The following is a 16,375-nucleotide window of genomic DNA, read 5'->3' as shown; positions in this document are numbered from 1 at the left end:
TTAGCAGTTGCCACAAAATACCATATAAAACAATGAACCCAAGCCCAAAGCAAGATGGCACTAGCCAGCAAGTTATTTGCGGCAGTTCAAAGGAAATGTGTGTTTGTGTAAAACTTGCATTTGATTACACAGTATGTATGTGTTACTGTCATTGCTGCTGTTGGTTTGTTTTGTTTTCATTTTAAGTAAAATATATATTTAGTCTCCTATTTGTCTCTGTCTATAGAAATCAGATGTTTACTGATTCTCTAGTAAAATTTTTAAAATTGGAATAGATATTTTGGCAGATTTACAACACACAATTTCATGACATTTAAAACTTTAAGTGGGCAGGTTAGTAGTTTCTCTGTTGAGAAAACTCTTCCAAATAAGACAACATTAAGATGCTTTGTGTCTATGGCCAAGTGCTTCTTGGGAACACTAAGTATCAAGATCATACAGGAATTATTTTTTTCACAACATTAATATCCTTTTTATACACCAGTATCTGAGCTTTGGCAATGGAATGCCAAATATAAAAAGCTATATGTCTTAAGGAACATAAGGCATAATTAGAAATATCGGTCTATAAATAAGCAGTGAAATAAACTAAAACAGGATGGAACAGAGGCTCAAAGAAGGATACTGTAGACTAAATGTTTGTGTCTCCCCCAAAATTTATATGTTAAAATCCTAACTCCTAATGTGATGGTGTTTGGAAGTAAGGCCTTTAGGAGGTAGTTAGGGTTAGAATAGGTCATTAGAGTAGGGCCCTCCTGATGGGATTAATGACCTCATTTAAAAAAGAAGAAGAAGAAGGGGACATAGGCTCTCTCCCTGCTCTCTGCCAATGAGGATACAAGAAGAGAACCATTTGTAAACCAGAAAATGTGCCCTCACCATACACTGGATCTGCTGGTGCCTTAATCTTGGACCTCCCAGCCTCTAGAACTGTGAGAAATACATTTTTGTTGTTTAATCCACCCAGTCTATGGTATTCCATATCTGTAGAAGGACAAACTAAGACCAAGGCCGTGTACAATCCCATCTAGGAGGAAGGACTGAAGAAAACCTTCATGGTTGAGCTGACCTCCTAAGAAGTGCACATGAAGTCGATTTACTGGTACCCGTTAATGCTAAATATGAAACATGGTCCATGGCTATTTGGAGCTTAGCATATTTTTTTTACATGGTTTTTATGGACATTTATTCTATCATTAAGAATAAGACTATGTTATTATAACAAAATGAGAAAAAAATAAATTTCCCATAGTGTTCTGTCTGTAGGTTTGTACTGTTAATATTTTAGTGGATTTCACTGCAAACATATATATGTATTTTATGTATATCTACTTATTTATGTGTATCTACTTATTTGTCTGGTTGTGAAGATTAAAAATAAAGCATAAATCAGTCTCTTATTTGTATCTATATCTACCTATAAAGAAGGATGGATATGTGGATGGGTAGATAGATGATAGGTAGATAGACAGACATATAGTGATAAGGATAACTCCTTCCTCCTTTTAGCTATTTCTTTTTCATTAGAAAGGATATTTATATCACTTATACCAGATGCAAATACCAAGAAAAAAGGCATTTCTGTGAATCTTCCCCACCAAACACAAGCATCACTAAACATTTTGGAATAATATTAAAAAACACTTAATTTTATTGACAATAGCTTATTGCTGAATTACTTGGTAAAAACATGTACCATGAAATTATAGTTCCTGGTACAGTAAAGACTTAGATATAAAGAAAACTAAGACATTGACATGCATCTATACACCAGGAATTTACAAACCAACCCCATGCCTAACCCCCAGGATGATTAGAGAAATTCAGAAAGAATTTAAGAACCCAGAGGCATATCTGAATTAACAGTGCTTGCAAAATAATCCTGAGCATGAGGAAGTAAGTGTTCATTGCAAAACATTTCAATCTGTTGTATTACGGGAGAAAAAAGACTAAAAAACCTTTTCTTGGGGAACAATGATTGTTGATTTTCTTTATCTTTATCAACAATGATTGTTGATTAGACCTATGAAGTTCCAAGTTGAACTGTAAAATAACTGAAAAGACATGGGTTTTGCTCCAGATATCATGAACACTCTGTCTCTTAAAAGAGCTAAGGAATGTCCAGAGGATTAATTATCACTATCTGCATCATATTCATAAATAAACTTTGCAGGCATTGCTGGGTTGTAGTAATTTTATTATCTCACTGCTGATATTTCACACACTCATGCATCTACCAGTTTCCCAGAGGCCACAGTAAATGAAAATCAGTCTAATCACTGATACTCAAGAATCCCAAATCTGAAACACACTCCATGGCTATTTGATTGCTGTCCAGTAAATGCCTAAAACTTTTGGCCTAGATGCAGCACTGGGAACAATGACAGGGTTTTGGAAGTTGGTATTTTTAAAAAAAAATGCTGTTTGTTTAATCCCTTAGCTAAAACTATATTATGCAGGGACTTCCCTGGTGGTCCAGTGGTTAAGACTTCGCCTTCCAATGCAGGGGGTGTGGGTTCGATCCCTGGTCAGGGAGCTAAGATCCCACATGCCTCACAGACAAGAAAATAAAACAAAAGCAATACTGTAACAAACTCAATAAAGACTTTAAAAATGATCCACATCAAAAAATTTTTTTAAAAAACCTGTATCATGCAGACCTCAAATTTGGAATAAATTATATCTCTATTATTTATACATTGCTGTTTCTGGGATAATTAACAAATTCATTGAGCCTCAGTTTCTTCACTGGTCAAACATGAAGTACTCAGATCCCAGGTCTGGTGGTGAAGATTAAAAATAAAGCATAAATCAGTCTCTGGTGCTTAAATAGGTGCTGAAGATATGATCGTCATCAAATCACCATAATCATCATGTCCCATTAAATGAAACTTTATATAAACTTCCCTCCTTGGAAGGTGGTGGGGAAGGTCCCTTTCTTAATAGTTTATAAATAGCATAAACCTGGAAAAACATTTGGGGGTTATTTAACTCCCATCACTCTAACAGAGGCAGGGATATTGTTCTCATTTTTTAAAGATCCAGTTCATGACAGACTTTATGGGGTGAGTCATAAGAATTTATAAAATAGGCTATAAATACAACGCTTTAGTAAGATCAGAGGTAAGAATGTCATAATATTACGAGATCACACAATGGGAGGAACTTGGAGAAAACAATGACTTAGTTTAAAATTCAGTTTAAAGTCTACCTCAACTATTTCAAGAAGCCTCTTGCTCCCTTTGTAGACATTCCACACATTTTATTGCCTAACAGACTTTATAGTAAAGGCTGCCAAGAGCCTTTGCTAAACTGTTCAAAAATCCAGACTTAACATAGTCAATAAGCATGCATTAGACACCAAATGTATACCAAGCCCAGTGCTAGATGCCTTTTTCTTTCTTGCATCCTTCTCTCCTTGGTTTCTTGTAGAATGAATAAAAGAAAAATCACTCTTACACAGGTGTTACTTAGTTGTGTTATTAATCTCTCTGTACCTTTGTTACCTAATCTGTAAAATGGGAATTATAATAGGTTTTGTGAGATTTAAACAAGGTAATACCTATAAAGCACTTATTGCAGTGCCTGGCATGTAATAAGTGCTCAGGAAATATCTACTGAAAATTTTTAATGTTGTCATTACTTATCTGGAAACAATAGGTTTCTACTGACAATTCCCAGGCCCCTCTTCAGTGGTAAGCCAGCATTCCTTTTACTCCTGCTTCTTTGTCCCTAAACAGTTCATCTGGGTTCTCATATCAGTGGAAGCAAACACAAGGAGGATATCACTTTAAGTGATAAAATAAAGCTGAGGAGACGGAGCATGTGGGGAGGCTCCTACCTGCACCTCTAGCACCATTCTAGTGTTCATTTTTCTACCAACTTTTCGGACCAAAATCTCCATCCCATACACTGACCATTCAAGTTCAAAGCATTATTGGACACATTCACTTTTGTATTCATATTGAATACTATATGAGCATTTGTTATCATAGTTAAAATTAATTATATTTTTATATAAATTTGAAATGAATTACATAAAGATTACCCATATTTTAAAAAACTGCACCCCACACGCCATTTTTAGGAATGTTCTCAGAAGATCCGTGCTCCCCACCGATAGCTACACCACTCCATCACTAGCTGCAAAGATTCAAGTTGCTTTCCTCTGGCCCTCTAAGCTGCCACCATCCACTCCACTATCTCAATTTCTCCCCACTCCTCCTCATTCCACTGTGTGACACAGCCACATCACTAGCAATAAAAGTCAATACTCAATTATAAGACTCGATATAGGCTCTTTCCTTAAAAGCCAATTGACAGAGAATAATTCCAAAGAAAAGCAGAGTGGGTTAAAAATAGCAAACCTGAAGTACCAACTTAAATTTTAGAATCCAGTGTACCAAGCAAGGTCTCCAGATGTCATGATTTTGCATAGATGTCCCAGAAGTAGACACTAAGCCATTCACTCTGTTTTCTGGGATTCCTAGCGTCTATCTGAATAGCAACAGATAGAGTGCAAGAAACAGAGAAACCAGAAAACCTTCAGTCTAATCTCACCTGTGGGATCTCATTAAAACAATGTAACTAGTCATAATCTCATAGGCCCATCTATAAATTGGAGAAAGTATCTATTTCACAGCATGGTTCTTTGCAGTAAATGAGTTGATACATGACTCAGATACAATAAACTAATTGGTTAATTAATAGTCAAGTCTTCAAACCCAGAATGACTGTGAAAATGAATAACTAGAAATAGAAAGATATAAACAAAAACAACCATTCACATCCTTCAGTAGTTTCCCAAGTGACACTAGAAAAATGTTCCAAAATTATTTGTAGTGTTTGTCTATACAAGTCATCACCCTTTTCAAAATATCTGCTACCAACATATCTGCTTCATAGAGCATAGACTCTGAGCTGAAGAGATGAGAGTCTGTACTGGGTTTCCTCTCTCAACACTCATCCACAAGGAGCCTTCTGGACCTGGCCCGAGTCTTCACAGATCTTCTCTTCCTTAAGGTTGTCCCTCCTATTATTCTACAGGTAAACATTTGCTGGACTTTTGCTCTTTATAGACAGGAAGAGATTGTTTGATTTATATATCATAACATCACATTAGTTGGAATTTTGTACTGCAGTTACTCAACAGCTCACAATAGGAAAGATGCACAAACATTTACTGAGCATGGCTTGTTATCATGTGTGAAACATGGTAGTAAAGAAATATGAGGAAAAAGAGTAGACGGGATAAGAAAGTAAAAAAAAAAGAATAAAGAATGAATTTGGTTCCTACTATATCTACTGAAAATTTCAATGTCTTCTAATTTATATCTTAAAAGTCATAGGGGGCTTCCCTGCTGGCGCAGTGGTTAAGAATCTGCCTGCCAATGCAGGGGACGTGGGTTCAAACCCTGGTCCGGGAAGATCCCACATGCCACGGAGCAACTAAGCCCGTGCACCACATCTACTGGGCCTATGAGCCACAACTACTAAAGCCCACGTGCCACAACTACTGAAGCCCGCACACCTAGAGCCCGTGCTCTGCAATAAGAGAAGCCACCGCAATGAGAAGCCCGTACACTGCAACAAAGAGTAGCCCCTGCTCGCCGCAACTAGAGAGAGCCCGCGCACAGCAACAAAGACCCAACGCAGCAGCCATAAATAAATAAATAAATAAATAAATAAATAAATAAAATCTATTAAAAAAAGTTAATTCTGCATTAAAAAAAAAGTCATAGGATTTGTATCTCCAGTATTGAAGTCTCCATTCTAATTTCTTAAATATGCATCTGTTGGATTTGCTATTCCTTTGCAGATTTACTTAAGATGCATTAGACAAAAGACCTCATTGGAAAAGGGTAGAATATACTTTGGAGAGTCATCTTCCTGCCACAATAAGAAGAAACTTCTTATTAACACAGTGTGGAGTGGTATTAGAAAAAAACAGGCCCCTTGGGTTATGTTAACGTCAACTCTAATGATGGACGTTTTGGAAATAGACATTCTTATTCTGAAACAATGGATATGTTTTAGAAACTGCATCACCCTTGATAACCAGTATTCACGGATGCCCTATTTAAACTTTCCCATTTTATTCCAACAAATATCCTGGTTTTCTTCAATGCTAGTGTTCCTCTAACCTACGGTAGTATGTCTTAGAAATAAATCCTAAAGACTTCATCATTTTACTTTGTGGAGGTAAGGCTATGGATGCAAGGAAATTCCTACCTAGATGCTAAGCACTTTGGAGATCTAATTTAACCTACTGCACTCTGACCATGAACACAAACTTTGCCACCAGTTCACTCAATCAAGAGTAGTTTGCAGAGGTCAGAAGTTAACATAAGATGTCACTGGTGCAGTGGTTGAGAGTAGGTCAGAATGGACAACTGGATATTACTGTGTTGGAAAATAGCACCCTTTCTGTATTGCTGCTACTGTTTATATTAAATTACAACTTTTACCTGAGTCATATGTTTACTCAATTATCACAGCCCAACTATTTACATTTCATACCAACATTTGGCACAAAATCCCATCTCTTGTGTGTATGTGTGTGTACATAAGACGGATTTTATTGTCAGCATACAAATATTATATGTACTTATACATTCATTCATTCATTTATTCATTTAAAGCATCTCCTACTCCCTCTTTCCAATCTCACCTCCATACTACGTACCTACAGAGACCCTCTGTCCCTGCTGAATTTCTGTTTCTTGTTTGCAATAAACATCAGACTGTGATGTTCTAATATCAAGAATATTTTAAGGATTTTCAGAACCAAGCTCCCATTATCAAGGAGTCTTTTTCACTCCCAATGACTTCGGTGCCACATTGGAAGGGTGCAGATTAAAGTCTGGAGTGTACACAGGAGATACACTGATTATCTTCATAATCAGATAAAGATAAATAAGTTTCTTTTAAAAAAGTTATTCTGGACTATATTATTTCTAACACAATATTTGTGAAACCCCTGATGATTTTTCAAGAGAAAGACCCTTTTATTCCTAACTTCTCTGCTAGGCCAATTTATACATCCATCCTTAGTTTCTTCAACTGAAAAATGAGAACAATAAGATTGCCTTCTTTTAAAGTTTAAGGTAAATCCCCAATTAGGTAATGCACTGTAAATTTCCTTTTGCTTTTTAAAAGTGGCTTTACATGGAATATTTATCATTATTTGTAGAAGATACTCTGCCAAATATCTAGGTATTTTTAAACAACAATAACAAAATATTTGAAAGATTCTGCTATTTGGTGTCCATGTGGAGAGACATAAGGCTGTTTTCACCCAAAGGACGAAACAGATTCAGCCACCACAGTCATCCTCAGATACTTTAATTTATTTAGGGTCATATATAGAAATCTCAGATTCCAAATCTGTTGGTTCAAATAACATCCCATTTTCTGAGTATGTGTTTTGTTTTATAGTTTGTTCCACTCATGCCTTGAAAAGATAGCATCATAAAGCCAGAATCTCATGTGTAAATTTCTGCAGCCACAGAACTGAAAATAGATTTTTCCACAGTGAGTCCCAGATAAAATTTGATTCATGATTAATTCTTTAATATTTATGTAATATCTTTGGAGAAATTCTAATTTTCTCCCTGAGTCTTCAAAATAATCATTCATAATTGAGAACTCTAAATATGACATGATGGCAAAAATATGAAAAAATTGAATGCAGTTTTACATTTAAGAGATTAAATGTAAAATTTTAACTTTTATTTAATTTCAATAAAGGCTCAGTGACTGCTTCTTTTGGTCAAGTATGATGCTTAATGCTTGAACAAAGCCTCCTCTCTCAGACACACTGGCTATGACTTTCTCATTATTTACAATGAAAAGTAGCAAGCTCTGTAATAAAGTAATGCTTACATTGCAGTGAGTAAGGGTCCCCAGATGTGCCTGCGAAAGGGAAGGTGTGGTCAGGGATGACACCAAGAGGAGGCAGCATCTGTCTGGGGACAGGAAAAATGAGTAGCATTTTTCCAGGCAGAATATGTAGGGAGAGCATCCTCAGCAGGAAGAAATGCATGGAGAAAATCTTGAGTTTGGGTTTGTTTAGGAAACTAGACAATTAAAGGACCAGACTAGGTGTGGTGAGAGCAAAGTTCTGACAGATAAGCAACCTATCATTTCTTCCCCATCCTTTCTTTCATTTTGTCTCTTCCATCCTTCTTTCCTTCACTCTTTATTGAATATCTCTCATGTACAAGGCATTGTGTTAGTTGCCAAGACAGACATGGCCTTGCCTGCTCTCATGGAACTGAGTCTATATCTGGAGAAAGACAATGAAAGAAAGTTAACAGTGATGTATTCATGAAGAAGAAAAGAAAAGGGATGAGATGTATAGAATATTATTAAAATATGCCTATCAAAAGAAACAGCAAATATGAAAAGTCTGAGTTAGGAAGATATTCAGTATGTTTGAAGACTTTAACAAAGGATAGTATTGTTGAAGTTCAAGATTCAGTGGAGGGAGAGCATCAAGGGGTACATCAGGAAGGACCTTGGAAACTGTGCTGAGGAATTCATTCTTTCACTTGTAGGAGATGGGAAGGCACTTGAAAAAATACAGCAGGAGAGTGATATGACCTAAACCACAGCCAGATTCCATAGAACTTTCTGTGATGTAGAAATGTGCTCTGTGCTGTCCAAGATGGTAACCACTAGCTCTATGTGACTACTTAGCCCTTGAAATCTAGCTAGTGTGATTGAGGGATTGAAATTGTTATTGTATTTAATTTAAATTCATTTTATTTGCATTCAAAGAGCCACATGTGGCTAGTGGCTACTGTATCAGCAGAGATCTAAACTGAGTTAGAGGTCACTTTGGCACCTGTGTGGATATCAAATGGCGGGAGATGGGCAAATGGGGCTGTTTGTAACTGCTCACATGAGAGATGATGGTGTTCGAGCTTAGGAACTAAAATAAATAGGACATGGTTATTATTTGGATGTGGGAAGTAAAGGACTTTAAGGAATCTTGAAGAAACACCCTTATGGAAGGCTCATAACCTCTTCTATTAATCTACATTGCTTTCAAATTAGACATCAATTCTCTTTTGTCTTCTTTTAACCATATTTATCTAATTAATCACCAAATACACCAAACTGGTCAAAAACTTCACATAAAGATTAGCAAACTATAATTAAATATTTCTTTCCAGAAACGTAATCTGGAATTTACAGGAGCTATGTGATATTTCTCTCTGGTGTGTGCTTTTTATGATGGGAGATTAGGAGTTATGAGGATAAACTCTTTTACACCCATGATGACCTTGACCCTCACTGTTCACCCTCAAGTGACAGGAATCCCAACCAACTCCCATGAATCTCTGTAGGCTCACAGTGACTTAAGGATGTCAGGGGAAATCTAGCAGTGAAGAGTATCCTTTAACTGCCTTAGATGTCTTTTGGGGGCTGTCAATCATGCCAATAATGACTTTTCTCTATAAGAAAGGACATTCAAAGTTGAATGCTACATGGACAATAAAACAGAGATGGTGTGAGACAGAAAAACAAATCATTGTGTAGCAGTATGGGCCATAGGGCCACATGCAGAATTAAGATTTAATAGTATATTCAATGTATTTATTGTGGCCTTCCTGATTTTCAGCCTCTCTGCTAAGCCCTGTATATTAATTTCTTAGTTAATCCTCTCTTTAAATTACTTGTGTAGCCCACATAAAATGTCTTGACTCTCAGTGTTTGTAGTTGTAAAATGAAGATAATATACATTTTTCCCCAGTCATTAAGTTAGTGAGATAATAAGTATAATATCCTGGCCACAGTATCTGACACTTAATAAATTCTTAGTCAAGAATAGCTTCTTGAATAGCTATCAGAAAGGTGGTATTTGATTATACGTTTGTCCCATTTTTGTCAAAACCATTTATTATACGGAAAAATAAGTGTTTACAGAAAACATGCACATGAAGAAATAATAAAAGAGTAGTGCACAGCTATATTGAAGCAGGATTTTTGAAAATGTCAAAAGTTATATACACTTAGAAATTTTAATTGGACATTCAGGCTCAGTAAATGCAAAAGACATATGGTAAGTGCTGGGAATTAAGAGATAAACAAGATGTGGCCTCTTAACTCTTAAGAACTAGAAATGCATTTATACTGAAATCGTTTGCTTGTCTATCACAACAGAAATAACACAAGCACACCATTTCAGTATTCAACCAGATGTAATCTTTCTAGGGGGACAAAAGTATTTAAGGTGACCATCCCAAACTTGACTTGGATCCTGAGGCCCATTTTTAGGAACTTCAACTAAGCCTATTCCATTCCCCAGCAAATTGACTTCAAACACACAGGAGAGAGCTAATAAACGTTTGATAGATGGATGGAAATGGCACGTCTCCATTTTTAACACATTCTCTTCTTAAATATGCAATATTATGTTTTCTTCTGCAACACTAAGTCAAATCTGATTATCCTTTATCAAAAGCAAGGTTGTATAACATATTGTGTCAAATCGGAATGTAGAAATATAAGGAAACATAAAGGTTTGGTTGAAAAGACTCCCATAAATATTTGAACATAAGACAAGAGTACCAGTCTCCCTTTGTTGGGATGCAAAATAGGGGATTTATTTTGCCTTATGAGTGTAATAATCTTAGATAACACTGCTCAGCCTATACAATCAGCTTTGTTTCTCTCAGAATATAAACATTATTATTAAGTTTTGTACCCTAGAGGGAACAGAGACTTCACCAATCAGAAATAAATAAATAAATAAAAACTTTTAAAATCCCAGATCAGCCCTTTTTTTCTTTCAAGCTTCTTATGCTATTTTTCCATCTTAGATCACTTGTTTTAAAATAGTTGATCAATACATGCAGTGTGATAATTTTTTTTAACATCTTTATTGGAGCATAATTGCTTTACAATGTTGTGTTAGTTTCTGCTGTATAACAGAGAAAATCAGCTATATGTATACATATATCCCCCTATCACCTCCCTCTTGTGTCTCCCTCCTACCCTCCCTATCCCAACCCTCTAAGTGGTCACAAAGCACTGAGCTGATCTCCCTGTGCTACGCAGCTGCTTCCCACTAGCTATCTATTTTACATTTGGTAGTGTATATATGTCAATGCCACTCTCTCACTTAGTCCCAGCTTACCCTTCCCCCTCCCTGTGTCCTCAAGTCCATTCTATACATCTGCATCTTTATTCCTGTCCTGCCCCTAGGTTCATCAGAACCTTTTTTTTCTCTTTCTAGGTTCCATATATATGTGTCACCATATGGTATTTCTTTTTTTCTTTCTGACGTACTCCACACTGTATGACAGACTCTAGGTCCATCCACCTCACTACAAATAACTCAACTTCTTTTCTTTTTATGGCTGAGTAATATTCCATTGTGTATATGTGCCACATCTTCTGTATCCATTCATCTGTTGATGGACACCTAGGTTGCTTCCATGTCTTGGTATTGTAAACAGAGCTGCAATGTACACTGTGGTACATGACTCTTATTCAATTATGGGTTTTTCAGGGTATATGCCCAGTAGTGGGATTGCTGGGTCATACGGTAGTTCTATTATTAGTTTTTAAGAAACCTCCATAGTGTTCGCCATAGTGGCTGTATCAATTTAATTCCCACCAACAGTGCAAGAGGATTCCCTTTACTCCACACCCTCTCCAGCATTTATGGTTTGTAGATTTTTTGATGATGGCCGTTCTGACCGGTGTGAAATGATACCTCATTGTAGGTTTGATTTGCATTTCTCTGATGATTAGCGATGTTGAGTATCCTTTCATGTGTTTGTTGGCAATCTGTATATCTTCTTTGAAGAAATGTCTATTTAGATCTTCTGCCCATTTTTGAATTGGGTTGTTTGTTTTTTTGATACTGAGCTGCATGAGCAGTTTATATATTTAGGAGATTAATCCTTTGTCAGTTGCTTCATTTGCAAATATTTTCTCCCATTCTGAGGGTTGTCTTTTGGTCTTGTTTATGGTTTCCTTTGCTGTGCAAAAGCTTTGAAGTTTCATTAGGTTCCATTTGTTTATTTTTGTTTTTATTTCCATTACTCTAGGAGGTGGGTCAAAAAGGACCTTGCTGTGATTTATGTCAAAGAGTGTTCTTCCAATGTTTACCTGTAAGAGTTTTATAGTGTCTGGCCTTCCATTTAGGTCTTTAATCCATTTTGAGTTTATTTTTGTGTATGATGTTAGGAAGTATTCTAATTTCATTCTTTTACATGTAGCTGTCCAGTTTTCCCAGCACCACTGAATTCTCTTAACTTTTGCTTGTCTGTAAAGGTTTTAATTGCTCCATAGAATCTGAATGAGATCCCTGCTGGGTAGAGTAATCTTGCTTGTAGGCTTTTCCCTTTCACCACTTAAATATGTCCTGCCACTCCCTTCTGGCTTGCAGAGTTTCTGCTGAAAGATCAGTTGTTAGCCTTATGGGGGTTCCCTTGTATGTCATTTGTTGCTTTTCCCTTGCTGCTTTTAATATTTTTTTCTTTTTATTTAATTTTTGATAGCTTGATTAATATGTGCCTTGACGTGTTTCTCCTCATATTTGTCCTGTATGGGACTCTCTGCACTTCCTGGACTTGATTGACTATTTCCTTTCCAATGTTAGGGACCTTTTCAACTATAATCTCTTCAAACGTTTTCTCAGACCCTTTCTTTTTCTCTTCTTCTTCTGGGACCCCTATAATTTGAATGTTGGTGCATTTAATGTTGTCCCAGAGGTCTCTGAGACTGTCCTCAATTCTTTTCATTCTTTTTTCTTTATTCTGCTCTGCGGTAGCTATTTCCACTATTTTGTCTTCCAGGTCACTTATCCGTTCTCCTTCCTCATTTATTCTGCTATTGATTCCTTCTAGACAGTTTTTCATTTCATTTATTGTGTTGTTCATCCTTGTTTGTTTGCTCTTTAGTTCTTCTGGGTCCTTGTTAAACGTTTCTTGTACTTTCTCCATGGTATTTCCAAGATGTTGGGCCATCTTTACTGTCATTACTCTGAATTCTCTCTCAAGTAGACTGCCTGTTTCCTCTTCATTCGTTAGGTCTGGTGGGTTTTTACCTTGCTCCTTCATTTGTTGCTTATTTTTCTGTCTTTCCATTTTGCTTAACTTACTGTGTTTGGGGTCTCATTTTCTCAGGCTGCACGTTCATGGTTCCCGTTGTTTTTGGTGTCTGCCCCCAGTGGGTAAGGTTGGTTCAGTGGCTTGTGTAGATTTCCTGGTGGAGGGCACTGGTGCCCGTGTTCTGGTGGGTGGGGCTGTATCTTGTCTTTCTGGTGGGCAGGGCTGCATCCAGTGTTGTGTTTCGGGATGTCTGTGAACTTAGTATGATTTTAGGCTGCGTCTCTGCTGAAGGGTGGGGTTATGTTCCTGTCTTGCTAGTTGTTTGGCATGGGGCATCCAACACTGGAGCTTGGTGGCCGTTGGGTGGAGCTGGGTCTTAGCATTGAGATGGAGAATGCTGGGAGAGCTCTTGCCAATTGGTATTACATGGGTCTCGGTGGTCTCTGGTGGTCCAGTGTCCTGAACTTGGCTCTCCCACCTCAGAGGTTCAGGCCTGACACCAGGCCCGAGCACCTGGACCCTGTCAGCCACATAGTTTGGGCAGCCATCTGTCACGGAGTTGCCTGAGGGCCGGGCATCCTGTCGGGGGCTCCTCTCCTTGGGTCCCGGAGATGCCTGAGGGGTGGCCTCCTGTCAGGGGCTTCCCAGTCAGGTGCAGTCACCTGAGGGCCAGGAGTTGGGTCTGAGTCATGCGGGGCACTGGGCGCTAACCTTCTCTGCTCCAGGGCGCAGCATTGGGAGGTTCAGCCAGTGTCTGAGACCCAAGTTACGGCTTCCATCAGGTTTATATCTGAGCCCCAGGTTTATGACTTCAAGATTCTTTCAACTTTTTTTCTTTTTCTCTGTGCTCAGTCTACTTCCACTTGCTCATAGGGGGACTGCATTCAGAGGCCTCTCCTCCTGGACTTCAGACCAGAGTTTCTCATCAGTTTGATAATTTTTGATTACTGTTAGTCAGGTTTACCGTACCACACTGGTTAACATTTCAGCTAAATCAATTTGTCGCTTTAGCATTTGCATCTAAAAATGTAGAACAAATATATATTTGCCTAAGAGAAGACACTGTAGTTTGGAGGTAACATGTGGGTTTGGAGCTAGATGACTAGCAGCGTGAAGTTGGGCAAATTACTCCACCAGTAAAGAGGTTCCGTGCACTTGTCCGTGATGGACATACTCGGGGCAGATGTCCCTTTAAGGAAGGATGCCAGAGCTGTAGGGTGAGCGGGCAGGGGAGACCCTCTAGATAGCAGGTCCTTAGAATCTGCCTCTTTTGCAGAAATTGTCCTCTCCAGGAGTTACCTGGAGATTAAGCCAGCAGAGGGATAAAGGCCCTACCATTCTGGCAGGACACAGGACTCCTCTGATGATCAATACTCATCCCACTGGGTTGGGCCAAGGCTTTGCTGGGATCGCACTGCAGTTTTACTGTTCCCTAAGTCTGCCTGCTTCTGTCCCCTTCCAGTCACAGGTGCTGCCCTCTAACAAACAGCTTGCACTTCAAACTCTATCTACTGCCCAGGAAAACAACCTGCAACCAATGTGTTTAATGGGGATAAGAATACAGGTAATTCATAGAGTTCCTGTAATACAGTTTAAATGAGACATATGTGAAGGGCACTGTGCTAAAACACTAAATAGGCATGACTGAAGAGCCACAAAAAATTTCCAGTATTACTCATTAAATATCTACTCTTGGGCTTCCCTGGTGGCGCAGTGGTTGAGAGTCCGCCTGCCGATGCAGGGGACACGGGTTCGTGCCCCGGTCAGGGAAGATCCCACATGCCGCGGAGTGGCTGGGCCCGTGAGCCATGGCCGCTGAGCCTGCACGTCCGGAGCCTATGCTCCGCAACGAGAGAGGCCACGAACAGTGAGAGGCCCGCGTACCACAAAAAAAAAAAATAATAATAATAATAAATAATCTACTCTCGTATTGGAGAATGCATGTTAGAGTTTGTTGAACATACTCCAGCAAGTCTGTTCCGAGTGCAATTCTATTTCATGCCACTTCATGCTTTCAGAGAGAGAAATGCTGCTGTGCAAGTCAGCGGTTTTGCCAAGGCATTGAACTGCAGAGGCCAGAGTCTGGCTAAGGCAATCACCAGCCTCAGTTCTAAAAAGCCTGTATCACAGTCATCACCGAGGCCTGGAGAACGGAAAGGGCAGGTAGAAATACAGGGTATTATGAGAAATTCATGCAAGAAACAAATATATTCCCCAGTCCAAGAGAGTAAGCATCTCAGTCTTTTTCAGGATGTCCTTTCACAGTGTGTATGGTAGTTATGGTGATTTTCCCCAAAGCTACACTAAATGAAGCCAGATTTTTCTGGCTGACTCAACGTAAGTGCACACTGTCAGGTGCCCCATGAGAACTAACGTCCCAGGGGTTCTAAGGCAAGCGTGGGGGACATCAACCCCATCATATACAGCTGGATTCTAATAAAAGAATTTCTTTGACTACTCCAAGTTTAAAAAATATTTTTAAAATCTTACCTTTAGGGAGTTTGCTAGACAGAATAAGATCCTGGAATTAACTTACTGATGAAAATCCAAGCTCTTACCAGTCTACTGTAGGAGATGACAAACTCTTTGATAAAGTAAATATCTTAGGCTTTGCAGGTCATACTGTCTCTGTCACAACTATTCCAATGCAGAGTGGCTGTGTTCCAATAAAACTTTATTTTTAAAAAATGTGGGAGGCCAGATTCTGCACACAGGCTATAGTTTGCTGACTTCTGGCCTCATGCAATAGACTTAAAGTATTCACTAGTCATGGGTCCTCCCTTAAGTAGGTTCTATGGAAAGGAAAAGGGGGCAACGTATATTCTACTACACAAATAGGAATAAGTGTCATGATGTTTGCAATGCTCTGCAATGCCTGATGCATTAGAATCTAGAGTACAGACCAGCACAGAAGCCTGAATGTCCTTTACATCAAAGGTTTCAGATTCTCTGAAAAATTACAGAAAGTTCAAAGGCTAAATCTCTCCTTCTTAAAGAGTGCAAAGCCCCTGAGCCAAGTAACTCATCTATGAAATCCTGGTGCAAAGAAACTTGAGTTCAAATTGATCTGGCTGCCCTGTCTTTAGTCCCAGTGATGTTCCTTAGAGCCCAGTTAGGGAGATGCTGCTCTTGGAGAAGGGCAGTGTATATTCTAGTTTCCAAATTTAACAGGAATTAATGCACTTTTATATTATAAAAACTATTTTGCTGTGGCAAATTTATAGGAAGATACAATGTTGAGCCAACTGCAAGGAAAGATGCTGTTTAGAGCCACTAATAATGAAATAAAGCCCTTAGTTATGAAT

General features: G+C 38.4%; 1 protein-coding gene across 2 annotated transcripts in view; it reads right to left on the bottom strand.

Annotated features, from left to right (window-relative positions):
* Positions 1 to 16,375, bottom strand: part of CDH8 (cadherin 8) — a 377,200-nt gene that overhangs the window by 123,780 nt on the left and 237,045 nt on the right. The gene's annotated exons all lie outside the window — the stretch shown is intronic.

Source organism: Orcinus orca, chromosome 20, assembly GCF_937001465.1.
Source record: "Orcinus orca chromosome 20, mOrcOrc1.1, whole genome shotgun sequence".
Lineage (NCBI taxonomy): Eukaryota > Metazoa > Chordata > Mammalia > Artiodactyla > Delphinidae > Orcinus > Orcinus orca.
This window is presented reverse-complemented; position numbering and strand designations above follow the sequence as displayed.